This window comes from Chelonia mydas, chromosome 27 (genome assembly GCF_015237465.2).
Source record: "Chelonia mydas isolate rCheMyd1 chromosome 27, rCheMyd1.pri.v2, whole genome shotgun sequence".
In the NCBI taxonomy this organism is placed as follows: domain Eukaryota; kingdom Metazoa; phylum Chordata; order Testudines; family Cheloniidae; genus Chelonia; species Chelonia mydas.
The window spans coordinates 14,938,842-14,954,149 of record NC_057860.1 but is presented as its reverse complement, the minus strand read 5'-3'; positions in this window follow the sequence as shown (position 1 = coordinate 14,954,149).

The following is a 15,308-nucleotide window of genomic DNA, read 5'->3' as shown; positions in this document are numbered from 1 at the left end:
TCCTCGCATGACCCCATTTCCTGCCCTGGGTCTGGGCCTGTGACCTCAGATGACCCCATTACCTGTTCAGTGTCCTCGCATGACCCCATTTCCTGCCCTGGGTCTGGGCCTGTGACCTCAGATGACCCCATTACCTGTTCAGTGTCCTCGCATGACCCCATTTCCAGCCCTGGGTCTGGGCCTGTGACCTCAGATGACCCCATTACCTGTTCAGTGTCCTCGCATGACCCCATTTCCTGCCCTGGGTCTGGGTGTGTGACCTCAGATGACCCCATTACCTGTTCAGTGTCCTCAGATGACCCCATTTCCTGCCCTGGGTCTGGGCCTGTGACCTCAGATGACCCCATCACTTGTTCAGTGTCCTCGCATGACCCCATTTCCTGCCCTGGGTCTGGGTCTGTGACCTCAGATGACCCCATCACCTGTTCAGTGTCCTCGCATGACCCCATTCCCTGCCCTGGTCTGGGCCTGTGACCTCAGATGACCCCATCACCTGTTCAGTGTCCTCGCATGACCCCATTTCCTGCCCTGGGTCTGGGTCTGCGACCTCAGATGACCCCATCACCTGTTCAGTGTCCTCGCATGACCCCATTTCCTGCCCTGGGTCTGGGTGTGTGACCTCAGATGACCCCATCACCTGTTCAGTGTCCTCGCATGACCCCATTGCCTGCCCTGGGTCTGGGTCTGCGACCTCAGATGACCCCATTACCTGTTCAGTGTCCTCGCATGACCCCATTTCCTGCCCTGGGTCTGGGTCTGTGACCTCCGATGACCCCATTACCTGTTCAGTGTCCTCGCATGACCCCATTCCCTGCCCTGGGTCTGGGTCTGTGACCTCAGATGACCCCATTACCTGTTCAGTGTCCTCGCATGACCCCATTCCCTGCCCTGGGTCTGGGTCTGCGACCTCAGATGACCCCATCACCTGTTCAGTGTCCTCGCATGACCCCATTTCCTGCCCTGGGTCTGGGTGTGTGACCTCAGATGACCCCATTACCTGTTCAGTGTCCTCGCATGACCCCATTGCCTGCCCTGGGTCTGGGTCTGCGACCTCAGATGACCCCATCACCTGTTCAGTGTCCTCGCGTGACCCCATTCCCTGCCCTGGGTCTGGGTCTGCGACCTCAGATGACCCCATCACCTGTTCAGTGTCCTCCCGTGACCCCATTTCCTGCCCTGGGTCTGGGTCTGTGACCTCAGATGACCCCATTACCTGTTCAGTGTCCTCGCATGACCCCATTCCCTGCCCTGGGTCTGGGTCTGTGACCTCAGATGACCCCATCACCTGTTCAGTGTCCTCGCATGACCCCATTCCCTGCCCTGGTCTGGGTCTGTGACCTCAGATGACCCCATTACCTGTTCAGTGTCCTCGCATGACCCCACTGCCTGCCCTGGGTCTGGGTGTGTGACCTCAGATGACCCCATTACCTGTTCAGTGTCCTCGCATGACCCCATTTCCTGCCCTGGGTCTGGGTCTGCGACCTCAGATGACCCCATTACCTGTTCAGTGTCCTCGCATGACCCCATTCCCTGCCCTGGGTCTGGGTCTGTGACCTCAGATGACCCCATTACCTGTTCAGTGTCCTCGCATGACCCCATTCCCTGCCCTGGGTCTGGGTCTGCGACCTCAGATGACCCCATTACCTGTTCAGTGTCCTCGCATGACCCCATTTCCTGCCCTGGGTCTGGGTCTGTGACCTCCGATGACCCCATTACCTGTTCAGTGTCCTCGCATGACCCCATTTCCTGCCCTGGGTCTGGGTCTGTGACCTCAGATGACCCCATCACCTGTTCAGTGTCCTCGCATGACCCCATTTCCTGCCCTGGTCTGGGTCTGTGACCTCAGATGACCCCATTACCTGTTCAGTGTCCTCGCATGACCCCATTGCCTGCCCTGGGTCTGGGTCTGCGACCTCAGATGACCCCATTACCTGTTCAGTGTCCTCGCATGACCCCATTTCCTGCCCTGGGTCTGGGCCTGTGACCTCAGATGACCCCATTACCTGTTCAGTGTCCTCGCATGACCCCATTTCCTGCCCTGGGTCTGGGCCTGTGACCTCAGATGACCCCATTACCTGTTCAGTGTCCTCGCATGACCCCATTTCCAGCCCTGGGTCTGGGCCTGTGACCTCAGATGACCCCATTACCTGTTCAGTGTCCTCGCATGACCCCATTTCCTGCCCTGGGTCTGGGTGTGTGACCTCAGATGACCCCATTACCTGTTCAGTGTCCTCAGATGACCCCATTTCCTGCCCTGGGTCTGGGCCTGTGACCTCAGATGACCCCATCACTTGTTCAGTGTCCTCGCATGACCCCATTTCCTGCCCTGGGTCTGGGTCTGTGACCTCAGATGACCCCATCACCTGTTCAGTGTCCTCGCATGACCCCATTCCCTGCCCTGGATCTGGGTCTGTGACCTCAGATGACCCCATTACCTGTTCAGTGTCCTCGCATGACCCCATTTCCTGCCCTGGGTCTGGGCCTGTGACCTCAGATGACCCCATTACCTGTTCAGTGTCCTCGCATGACCCCATTTCCAGCCCTGGGTCTGGGCCTGTGACCTCAGATGACCCCATTACCTGTTCAGTGTCCTCGCATGACCCCATTTCCTGCCCTGGGTCTGGGTGTGTGACCTCAGATGACCCCATTACCTGTTCAGTGTCCTCAGATGACCCCATTTCCTGCCCTGGGTCTGGGCCTGTGACCTCAGATGACCCCATCACTTGTTCAGTGTCCTCGCATGACCCCATTTCCTGCCCTGGGTCTGGGTCTGTGACCTCAGATGACCCCATCACCTGTTCAGTGTCCTCGCATGACCCCATTCCCTGCCCTGGGTCTGGGTCTGTGACCTCAGATGACCCCATCACCTGTTCAGTGTCCTCGCGTGACCCCATTTCCTGCCCTGGGTCTGGGTCTGTGACCTCAGATGACCCCATTACCTGTTCAGTGTCCTCGCATGACCCCATTCCCTGCCCTGGGTCTGGGTCTGCGACCTCAGATGACCCCATCACCTGTTCAGTGTCCTCGCGTGACCCCATTTCCTGCCCTGGGTCTGGGTCTGTGACCTCAGATGACCCCATCACTTGTTCAGTGTCCTCGCATGACCCCATTTCCTGCCCTGGGTCTGGGTCTGTGACCTCAGATGACCCCATCACTTGTTCAGTGTCCTCGCATGACCCCATTTCCTGCCCTGGGTCTGGGTGTGTGACCTCAGATGACCCCATTACCTGTTCAGTGTCCTCGAATGACCCCATTTCCAGCCCTGGGTCTGGGCCTGTGACCTCAGATGACCCCATTACTTGTTCAGTGTCCTCAGATGACCCCATTTCCTGCCCTGGGTCTGGGCCTGTGACCTCAGATGACCCCATCACCTGTTCAGTGTCCTCGCGTGACCCCATTTCCTGCCCTGGGTCTGGGTGTGTGACCTCAGATGACCCCATTACCTGTTCAGTGTCCTCGCATGACCCCATTCCCTGCCCTGGGTCTGGGTCTGTGACCTCTGATGACCCCATCACCTGTTCAGTGTCCTCGCATGACCCCATTCCCTGCCCTGGTCTGGGTCTGTGACCTCAGATGACCCCATTACCTGTTCAGTGTCCTCGCATGACCCCATTCCCTGCCCTGGGTCTGGGTCTGTGACCTCAGATGACCCCATTACCTGTTCAGTGTCCTCGCATGACCCCATTTCCTGCCCTGGGTCTGGGTCTGTGACCTCAGATGACCCCATTACCTGTTCAGTGTCCTTGCATGACCCCATTTCTTGCCCTGGGTCTGGTTCTGCGACCTCAGATGACCCCATTACCAGTTCAGTGTCCTCGCATGACCCCATTTCCTGCCCTGGGTCTGGGTCTGTGACCTCAGATGACCCCATTACCTGTTCAGTGTCCTCGCATGATCCCATTTCCTGCCCTGGGTCTGGGTCTGTGACCTCAGATGACCCCATTACTTGTTCAGTGTCCTCAGATGACCCCATTTCCTGCCCTGGGTCTGGGTCTGTGACCTCAGATGACCTCATTACCTGTTCAGTGTCCTCACATGACCCCATTTCCTGCCCTGGGTCTGGGTCTGTGACCTCAGATGACCTCATTACCTGTTCAGTGTCCTCACATGACCCCATTTTCTGCCCTGGGTCTGGGTCTGTGACCTCAGATGATCCCATTACCTAATCAGTGTCTTCTCATGACCCTCATTCCCTGCCCTGGGTCTGGGTCTGTGACCTCAGATGACCCCATTACCTATTCAGTGTCCTCACATGACCCCCATTCCCTGCCTTGGATCTGGTTTTGTGACCTCTGGTGACCCTATTACCTGTCCAGTGACCTCAGATGACCCCATTCCCTGCCCTATGTCTCCGTCTTGTCCTTAGCTGACCCAATTACTTGTCCACTGACCTCAAATAACCCCATTCCCTGCTCTGGGTCTGTGACATGAGATGAGCCCATTCCAGGTTGAATCTGTCCCTGTGATCTCAGATCACTTCATTCCCTGGCCCGTGACTTCAGATGACCCCATTCCCTGCTTTGAGGCCTGACCTGTGACCTCAGATGACCCCATTCTCTGCCCTGAATCTAGGCCTGTGACCTTAGATAACCCCCATTCCCTCTCCTTGGCCTGGCTTCTTGACCCCAGGTAACATCCCCTCCCTTCGCTGGCCCACCCCCATGACCCCTAATCTCTGCTGTGGGCCTGCCCTCCTTCCCGCCCCCCCCGCCTCTCAAGGGTCCTCCGATACCTGGCCTGGACCTGTGACCTCCGTTGACTCAGATCCCTGCCCTGTGCCTGTGACTGCAGGTGATTCCCCCACATACACAGCCCCCACCAGGGTCTGGGTCCAGGCCCATGAGCCTAAGTGACGTCACTCCCTGCTCTGTGCCTGGGAGCCCCATCAACTCAGACCCACCCCTTCCGGCCCCTCAGATCATGAGATCTTCATGTAACACACAATAAACCGTTGAGGGTTTCAGTTTTTTTCTTTTCTTTGCCTCCTGTATTTGACCCTTAGGGTCATGTTTCCTACCTGTCTTCCCAGCCAGGAGTGCTAGGCATGTATTGGTTTACATGGAAGCTGAGAGTGGCCTGTAATCACAGGACTCCAGGAGCTGAGCCTTTGATATGAGGCTCCTGATGAAACTGAGAGTTCGTCACACTGTGCAGTTTGCAGGAGCCAGACTTGGCCGGAGAGCTCTGAGCCCCAGGGCTGGTTATTGGCAGGGGCAGGACAGTCCCTGGTCTGGACCTGTAGAAAATCCCCAGGGCCTGCATCCAGAGGAGTCAGAAAATCTAAAGTTCACTGGGCAAAATCACCCAGCCTCAGAGCAGGAAGTGGGGGTCACGGGGGCAGTATCAGGCAGGCAGCAGTCACCTGGGTGATGGGGACCAGCACAGGAATTGGGGTCCCCGGGGGGGTCAGAGGGGCCAGCACAGGAATCGGGGTCTCTGGGGGCTCACAGGGTACACGAGGGGTGTGGGCAGGTTGAGTTCAGTTCACTGTGCTACATCCAGAGCAGCATTTGCCAGCTGGGGTCTTTGTGGGACGTTTCCTCTGACGAAGCTGATGCCTCCAGCCCAGAGAAGGCAGCTGCTTCCTGCTCGACATGATACCGGCCCGAGTGGGACTTGCTGGAGGCGCTGGGAGATGGGGCTGGCATCTATGTCCCCTCGCATACCCCTCAACAACCTGCCTCAGGGCTGGGGTGGGAAGTGGGCAGGGGCGGTGCCCCTCAGCCACAGCTCATTGAAATGGCACAGGAACCGAGGTTGTTTCTGGGGCCCGTGGGCTCCCTGCCACTCCAGCGCACCTCAGTCCAGCCAGGCCTGCTGGGCCCTTTGCACGCTGCTGGGAGGGGCGGAGGATGTCCCCCACCCCGGCTGCCCGCTGCTGGAAGAGCTCTGGGCACTGATTTCTATGCCTGGCTGCCATGAAGGGCTTGGTCCAAGCAGTCGGTGCCACAGATGAGGGGCAGGCCCCCGGCCACTCTGCCAAGTGCATGCCCTGAGGCCACCTCCTACCTGCTCCTTGCTGTGGCCCTACCCCCAGAGCTACCCAGCCCCATGAGACTCTGGCAAGGGGGCCTCCTGCCTTGGCGGAGAACTGCCCCCACCTGGGGCAATTCCAGAGCCCCCTGCAGCCAAGGCTGTGAGCAGAGCATGGGGCTGGGATTCTGGGGGCAGGGAGCTGAAGGGTTTCCAATGGCATGGGGAAATGTCCTGCCCTGCTGGGATGCGCACCCCCACCGGGGCTAGGCAGTGGCACCCACCAGAGGAGGGGCTTTGAGCCAGCCGGGGTGACAGGGTGGGGGGAAGGTGCCAAGCGGGGACTGCAGCAGCCTGGCTCAGAGCCCCATGTGTCACAGAGTGTGGGGGAGTCCAGGCCCTGCACCCCTCTTCCTGGGATTCACTGAGATTCTCAGCCAGCCAGTAAAACAGAAGGTTTATTGGACAACAGGAACACAGTCCAAAACAGAGCTTGTGGGTACACCCAGGACCCCTCAGTCAAGTCCTTCTGGGGGAGCCGGGAGCTTAGACCCCAGCCCTGGGGTTCCCTGTGTTCCTCCACCCAGCCCCAACCTGAAACTAAACCCCCCCAGCAGGTTCCCTTCTGCAGCCTCTGTTCACATTCCCAGGCAGAGGTGTCACCTCTCCATCCCCCTCCTGGCTCAGGTGACAGGCTCTCAGGTCTCCCATCCCCAGGGCATATTCCCAGGTCAACACTCCCCCCTCCCTGCTGCGTCACATCGTCACATCTCTCCCCCCTTCGAGACTGAACTGAGCGGGGTCACTGTGACCAGTGACCTGGGGAAGTTCGGGGCCCCCTCTCCGGGACTGCGCATCCGCTATCAGGTTGGCACTTCCCTTCACGTGGACCACGTCCATGTCGTAATCCTGCAGGAGCAGGCTCCACCTCAGGAGTTTGGCGTTGGCTCCTTTCATCTGGTGCAGCCAGGTCGGGGAGAGTGGTCGGTGTAGATGGTGAAGTGTCGCCCGAAGAGATAGGGCTCTAGTTTCTTGAGGGCCCACACCATGGCCAGGCACTCCTTCTCAATGGCTGCGTGATGTTGCTCCCGGGGTAGCAACTTCTTGCTCAGGTACACGATGGGGTGTCTCTCCCCCTTTTCATCCTCCTGCATAAACACCGCCCCCAGTCCCGTGTCTGAGGCGTCGGTGAACACCACAAAGGGCTTGTCAAAGTCTGGGTTTGCCAGAACTGGGCCACTGACCAGAGCCTCCTTCAGCGCACGGAAAGCCTCCTGGCACTGCTCGGTCCAGACCATCTTGTCTGGCTTCCCCTTCTTGCATAGCTCAGTGATGGGGGTGGCGATGGCGCTAAAGTGGGGCACAAATCTTCGGTAGTATCCTGCCATCCCAATAAAGACTTGGACCTACTTTTTGGAGTGGGGAGCGGGCCAGTCTCTGATCACCTCCACCTTGGCTGGTTCCGGCTTTAGGCGGCCACTCCCCACCCGATGGCCCAGGTAAGATACTTCCACCATCCCCACCTTGCACTTCTCCGCTTTTACAGTCAGCCCAGCCCCCTGGAGTGGGTCCAGCACTTGTCTAACCTGGGACACATGGTCCTCCCAGGTCTGGCTAAAGACACAGATGTCGTCAATATACGCCACGGCAAAACTCTCCATCCCCCTCAGTAGCTGGTGCACCAGGCGCTGGAAGGTGGCCGGCGCTCCTTTGAGGCCGAAAGGCAGGGTCAGGAACTCATAGAGCCCCAGAGGGGTGATAAAGGCCGATTTCAGCCGGGCATCTGCATCCAGCGGCACTTGCCAGTAGCCCTTTGTAAGGTCCATGGTGGTGAGGTACCGAGCTCCTCCCAGTTTGTCTAGGAGCTCGTCAGGCCTGGGCATGGGGTAGGCATCAGATACAGTGATGGCATTGAGCTTCCGATAGTCCACACAGAACCGGACCGACCCGTCCTTTTTAGGGACCAGCACCACCGGCAAAGCCCAAGGGCTGGCCGATGGCTCGATCACCCCCAAAGCCAGCATGTCCCGGACCTCTCTTTCCAGGTCCTGAGCAGTTTTCCCTGTGACTCAGAAGAGGGAGCATCTTATCGGTGGGTGCGACCCTGTCTGCACCTGGTGGACAGTCAGATGAGTGCGTCCAGGCTGGTTGGAAAACAGCTGTCGGGACGGATGCAGCACCCCCCTGATCTCAGCTTGCTGGGCCGGTGTTAGCTGATCCAAGAGGGGAATTGTTTCCAGGGGGGAACCAGCTCTGGACCCAGGGAATAGATCTACTAAAGGGTCATCTCCCTGCTCCTCCCAATGTCCACACACGGCCAACACCACTGTTACGGAGTCCCTGGGCAATGCTCTGGAACTGCTCCCCATGAAGCCAGGCAGGACTCTGGGGCAGTCTCCTTTCTGTGAGCAGCCTGTCTGCAGGACACACAGCTCCCCAGGCTTCCACCTTCCTGGGTCTGACCTCGGAGCATTCAGCATCCTCTGCCCCTCCGTGCGCTTCCCACAGCGAATCCGCTCATGCGGAGCTCCTGGGGAAGCCAGAGGGTCCCGCACCCCAACTTCGCAGTCAGACGTGACTCTCAGCCAGTCAGTAAAACAGAGGTTTATTAGACGACAGGAACATGGTCTAACACAGAGCTTGTAGGTGCAGAGAACAGGACCCCTCAGCTGGGTCCATTTTGGGGGGCAGTGAGCCAGACAACCACGTCTGCCCTTCACTCCATGTCCCAGCCAGCCCCAAACTGAAACTCCTTCCAGCCCCTCCTCCTCTGGGTTTTGTCCCTTTCCGGGGCCAGGAGGTCACCTGATTCCTTTGTTCTCCAACCCTTTAGCTCTCACCTTGCAGGGGGGAAGAGCCCAGGCCATCAGTTGCCAGGAAACAGGGTGTCGGCCATTCTCTGTGTCCAGACCCCTGCACACACCTGCCTTCTAGGGCTCTGCAATGATCATACACCCTTACCCCACCACCTAGATACTTAAGAACTTCATAGGGGAAACTGAGGCACCCCCCACACTATTCAGAGGAAACATTAAGAACAGTCCCACTTTGTCACATCTCTCCCCCTTCGAGATCGAACTGAGCGGGGTCACTTTAGCTGGTGACCTGGGGAAGTTCGAACCCACCAACGTTCCCATGGATGCCCCAGCATCTCTCCCATTCCTTGGTAGGAGTTACACGAGGCCCTTCCAGTTTCACGCCCTCCCTTAGGTCGGGGGTGGTCAATAGCACTCGCAGGTCGCATGTGGGAAGGTTTATGCGGCCCGTGCCCTTTGGCCACCCCAAAACCCCAGAGGGTGAAACTGGGATTGGGTCTTCTCCCCAGCAAGCTGGTCAAACACAGCCACTTGGTTATAGGACTGTTTAACTTTCTTAACAGCTTTCACTTCATCTGAGACCTTCTCAAAGCTATCCACACTGGATCTTTCAACAGGAAAGTCAGTGGAGCCATTCACAACAGAAAGTTTCTGGCTGTAAGGAACTAAAACTTTCTTGATTAAATCACTTTCACACCCTTCAGTTGCAGTAAACTGCTTGCAAAGACTCCACGAGGATTCCTTTCCCTAGGGCTTTTCTATGCAACAATTCACCCTACACAGAAATTCTGCTCTTACCCTCTTTACCTAGGGCTTGCTCTAGAGGAACACTTTCCTGAGCAACAACAGACTCTTTCTGGGTCTCCCTTACATCCAGAATTATCTCTGGCCCATCCAGCGGATTCCTACACAATCCCCTTTCAGGCAAACTGACAGACTTCCTAGAGAAAAGGTCAGAAGCATTCTCCTTCCCTTTGCCACACACAAGTTCACGAATCTTTTCCTTCTTGCTACAGGTTTCCACACCCTCAGTAGGTAACACAATCAAATCACCTTTCTGCTCTCCTTGTGCCCTGGCTAGGATCTCACCCTGATTAGACAGAGTTGCTCCACCCTTTCCCAACAACACACTAGCAACAGGCAAAATACAAGCACCAGAATTGTCTGGTCTCTGGGATTTTACATAGATGCTAACTGAATGCGACGGAGTTACAGGGCCATTCTCCCGAGCAGATACAAACTTAGGACCATTCCCTTCCTGGGCTTTAGCTGAATCCAGAACCAGCTCTGAGACAACTGCACTACCCTCAACCATCAGAGGCTGAAAGGCCCCTTCTGTCTGCTCCACAGACAAAGAAGAGCCGGACACACTTTCTCCTTTCCCAGACACCCAGTTTGGGATCTCATTCCCCTTGTCCCAGCACACAGGGCTGGTCACAGACAACTGCTTGGAGATCAGGGTAGCTCCCCCATAAGCAAGTCAATACCCCTGACAGACACAGGCACGTTTCCTTCCCTGTCACAATTCTCCACCCAGGTAACAGGTAAGGTCCAGGGACACTCAGCTTCCACTCTCCTCCCCTTCCCACCCTGCTGACTAGACACAGCCATCAGCTCACAAGGCTGCCTAGGCTCATCCAGACTTTCCTTACCAGGCACCTTGCCACTCCCCACAGATCCCCTGCCCTGCCTGTGTCTCCCCCCACTCAGCTGGGGTCTCAGCTCCCACTGTGCTCAGCGCTGCTCTTGCTGTCCCAGTGGGGTAGGCAGCGAGCTCGCTGCTTTCCTCACTGCATCAGAGCCAGCGTGAGCCCCCTCTCCGGTGTGCAAGGGGGGCAGAGAGCCCCAGGGGTCTGGTTACAGGCAGGCAGGTAGCCTGAGCCTAGCCAGGTCATCTGCATTTTCACTGACCATTTCCCTCTCCACCGATTGGTTCCCTGGATTCAAATTCAAACCCTTGGCAGTTACCGGAGCAAGGCCTGGATCCTGTCCCAAAGAGACACAGTCACCCCACAACAGGGTCTCGCAGCTGGTGTCCTGGAGAACCCCAACGGCCAGCCAGCCCCACCCCTCCTGGGTCTGCACAGGGATCTGGGCCATAGGCAGGGCGAGGGGCTTCGTCCCTGGGACCCTCACCCAGCTCACCCAGCCCCTCAGCATCTGAGGCTGCACCACCCAGGGCCTGACAACAGTTCTTTCCGTCCCAGGATCTCGCCACCCCAGGAATGTCTCCCCATTGACCATCACCTTCTGCTCCCACTGGAGGTCCGAGGGACCTGGCCCCAGGAAACTCCACACAGACATATAGGTTGGGGTCAGGAGTGGGAGCCTGTCCACCTCCCCACCCATCTGGCTGACGGAGTCTATGGCCTGGGGACCCAGCAAGGGAGCTAGACACCGGGGCTTTTCCGCAGGGTCCCCCTGGTTCAAATCTCCAGCCTGCTCAAAGGCAGTGAGGTGGGCATCCACACCCCCCCCCCAACCAGGGGCAGCAATTTCGTCTCGAGGTTCCCTGCGGAACTGGCACCCCGGGGTCTATCCCCACTCACCCCTGGGAGGTCCCCTAGGCCTCTCCGCTCCCCCTCCGCCAGTTCGTGCTGCTGCTGCTTCTGCAGCTCTTTCTCGGGCTCTCGCTGTCTCTCACAGTCCTCTGGCTCTCTCGGACTCAGCTCCAATCCCGTCTGTCTCCGATCCCCGGATGGGGAACCCGATCGTGAAGACCCCCGTCTGGTCAGGGACAGGAGTCTTGGCGATGCCTGGCTACCACTCCAGCTGCTCCCAGATCCTGCTATAGCCCCGTTTGGGGTCAGGAATCTGTTCCTTAGAGCGGTCCTCCTCCTCCAGCTGCAAGATTAACTGTGCCTTGGTGAACTTTCCAATGCTCAACCCTCTCTTTCTGCACAGGGTTACAATGTCCTTCTTAAGGAGACGGTGACAGACCATCACTCTGCTCTTCCCAAGTTGCTGTGGACTCACAGGCCTGTGTGCTCTCAGCTCCCCACGGTTTCCAGGGAGAACCCCTAGTGTGCCAGCCCTTCTCAAGGTCACCCCCTCTTTGCCAGGGTCAAGCTGCAGACTCCTCCGCCCCTGGGACCGCTCGCTGCAATCCCCGGAGGACCCTGTTACTGCAAAAGTCCTTCTCTCTGGTCACACACTTCCAGGGGTTAACTGCCCCCTGAAACCGTCTCTCTCTGAATCTTCAGCACGCCTGGTCCCCGTCAATCCCCCTTCGTTTTTACTGCTCCCCAGTCACTTACTGGCGGAAGCGCCGTCCATGGGGTGCAGTAGATCCCACTGCTGACACCAGTTGTCACGGAGTCCCTGGGCGATGCTCTGGAACTGCTCCCCATGAAGCCAGGCAGGACTCTGCGGAAGTCTCCTTTCTGTGAGCAGGCTGTCTGCAGGACACACAGCTCACACAGCTTCCACCTTCCTGGGTCTGACCTAGGAGCATTCAGCCTCCTCTGCCCCTCCCTGCGCTTCCCACAGCGAGTCCGCTCAGGCGGGGTCCTGGGGAAGCCAGAGGGTCCCGCACCCCAACTTCGCAGTCAGACATGACTCTCAGCCAGTCAGTAAAACAGAGGTTTATTAGACGACAGGAACATGGTCTAACACAGAGCTTGCAGGTGCAGAGAACAGGACCCCTCAGCTGGGTCCATTTTGGGGGGCAGTGAGCCAGACAACCCCGTCTGCACTTCACTCCATGTCCCAGCCAGCCCCAAACTGAAAAATCTCTCTAGCCCCACCTCCTCTGGGCTTTGTCCCTTTCCTGGGCCAGGAGGGCACCTGATTCCTTTGTTCTCCAACCCTTCAGCTCTCACCTTGCAGGGGGAAGGGCCCAGGCCATCAGTTGCCAGGAAACAGGGTGTCGGCCATTCTCTGTGTCCAAACCCCTGCACACACCTGCCCTCTAGGGCTCTGCAATGATCATACACCCTTATCCTCCCACCTAGATACTTAAGAACTGCATAGGGGAAACTGAGGCACTCCCACACTATTCAGAGGAAACATTAAGAACAGTCCCACTTCGTCACACCCCCTGAAACCGTCTCTCTCTGAATCTTCAGCACGCCTGGTCCCCGTCAATCCCCCTTCGTTTTACTGTTCCCCAGTCACTTACAGTAGGAAGCGCCGTTCACGGGGTGCAGTACATCCCACTGCTGCACCAATTGTCACGGAGTGTGGGGGAGTCCAGGCCCTGCACCCCTCTTCCTGGGATTCACTGAGCCTCTCAGCCAGCCAGTAAAACAGAAGGTTTATTGGACAACAGGAACACAGTCCAAAACAGAGCTTGTGGGTACAACCAGGACCCCTCAGTCAAGTCCTTCTGGGGGAGCAGGGAGCTTAGACCCCAGCCCTGGGGTTCCCTGCGTTCCTCCACCCAGCCCCAAACTGAAACTAAACCCCCCCAGCAGGTTCCCTTCTGCAGCCTCTGTTCACATTCCTGGGCAGAGATGTCACCTCCCCCTCCTGCTCCTGGCTCAGGTGACAGGCTCTCAGGTCTCCCCTCCCCAGGGCACATTCCCAGGTCAACACTCCCCCTCCCTGCTGCGTCACATCCTCACATCATGGAAGTGGCTGGTGCTGCCCCTGCGCAAATGCACCTTGGTGCATTCCTGCCTGGCCCCTGCAATGGGGCCCTGCTCTGGGCAGCGCTCGCTGCAGCAGGCTCGGTGTTCGGCCCAGGCTCTAAGCCTCTCCCGTGCCTCTGCCACCGTCCACACCCGTCCGCTGGCTGCGCTGGCCTGAGTCCCTGGAGACCCGGCAGCCTGGGCTCCTGCTTCCTCCTAGGGGGAATGAGCTGATGCCACGTACCGTCTCACTCCCAGCAGCAGGAGGAAAAGCCAGCTCTGGCTGAGACTCAGCAGTGCCTGGGGCTGGCCAGAGCCCTGCAGCGCAGGAGCCAGAGACATGCCGGTCGGGGGGCTCTCCCAGGGCAGCGCAGAGCAGAGAGGGGAGCAGCCTGGGCTGGGAAGGGGTGTCCCATGTGGCACTGCAGGGCACTCGCCTCCAGGCCATGAGCACTCCACAGCCCTGAGACACTGCGGAGGCTGGCCTGGCCTCGGCACAGCGCGGCTCTACGGGTGCTGCGAGCACGTGGAAGTAACGGGGCAAACGCCACCTGAAGTCCCAGTGTCGGCGAGGCCCTGAGCTCAGCCCCGGCCTGGGGAGCCCAGCCAGGACCCCAGGCTGGCACAGGCCACAGAGCCGGCCGTGCCACGTGGGGAGGCTCTGTCAGGGCCCCGGGCTCAGCTCGCGCACTGCCCTTGGGCCAGAGGCCTCACCCGCCACCAGCTGCTCCCTGCTCCCAGCCAGCCTCAGCCCCCTGGAAAATCACCACGATTCCTCCCCTGTGCGCACAGCCGCTGGGGGGCAGCTCAGCCTGGGCCTTCCTGCAAAGGGGCATAGTCCTAGCAGGGCACCTGGCTGGCCCACAGCTGCAGCAGCGGTGGGATTTACCCTCTCCTCACCAGGTGGGGACAGGCAGCACCTGGGGCGCAGGGCGGATTGGGAGACTTGCCCCAGGTCCTGGAGGCACGCTGTCTCAGAGCCAGGAATCAATGCCCAGGGCTGCTGACGCCCGGCCCGGCCAGAGATCAGGCCACCCTTCTCCCCGGCGGCCTGGCAGCCTGCCTCCAGCAGCAGCCGACACCCCATAATGCACCCGGCCACTTGGGCAATTCTGCACCTGGGGTGACCAGCTGGCGCCCTACAGCAGGAGAGGGCACTGGCTGCCTTCGCCGGCTCCCCCCCACACCCTGAGTGCTGTCCAGCAAAGCCTGTGCAGAGCCCACTGGGTGTCCCCCCCACCTCCCCGCACAGGGATCATGAGCTGCGATTGGGCAGCGGGACGCACACCCCTGGGGCACTGGGGCAATGTTGATTCAGCCAGCTGGGGCTGCAGAACCCGCCTCCCTCCCATTGCATCAGTGGGAGTCTCTGCCAAAGGGGTCAGGCAAGTCCCCTCCCATCCCGCTGCCAAGCCAGCGCCAAGGGCAGTCTCCACCAAGGAGCCCCCTGGACAGAACCAGAAACTGGGCTAGTAAACCAGGGACCCCCAGCACACATGGAGCCCCTGCAGCCCCATTGCCCGCTACAGACCCTGGGGCCAAGAGCTCAGGGCATGGCACTGCCAGACAGGCTCCCTCCTCCCAGCAACAGCCTGGAGTAGGGGGAGGCTGCGCCTGCTCCCAGCTTTGGGACCCACATGGCCACAGCCCTGGGCCCAACCTCAGTGCACTTCCTGCCTGCAGCCCCTGGCGCACTGCAGCCCCCCAGTCAGATGGCTGCGAGTACCACAGAGAGGAGACAGTTCCCCAGGGGCGACCCATTCCCCAGGGCACCTCATGGCTCCTCTCCCCGCCCCCTTGCCCCCGGGTCCTGACAGCGCGTCACGTTCTCCCACTTACGCCAGGTGCTGCAGTTGATTCCTGCTGCTGGCGTAACCGGCCCTGAGATAACAGCCACCTCCTGTTCCCGGTGTGCCCCTCCTGACGCTGGCTGCGGGGCCAGCACAAA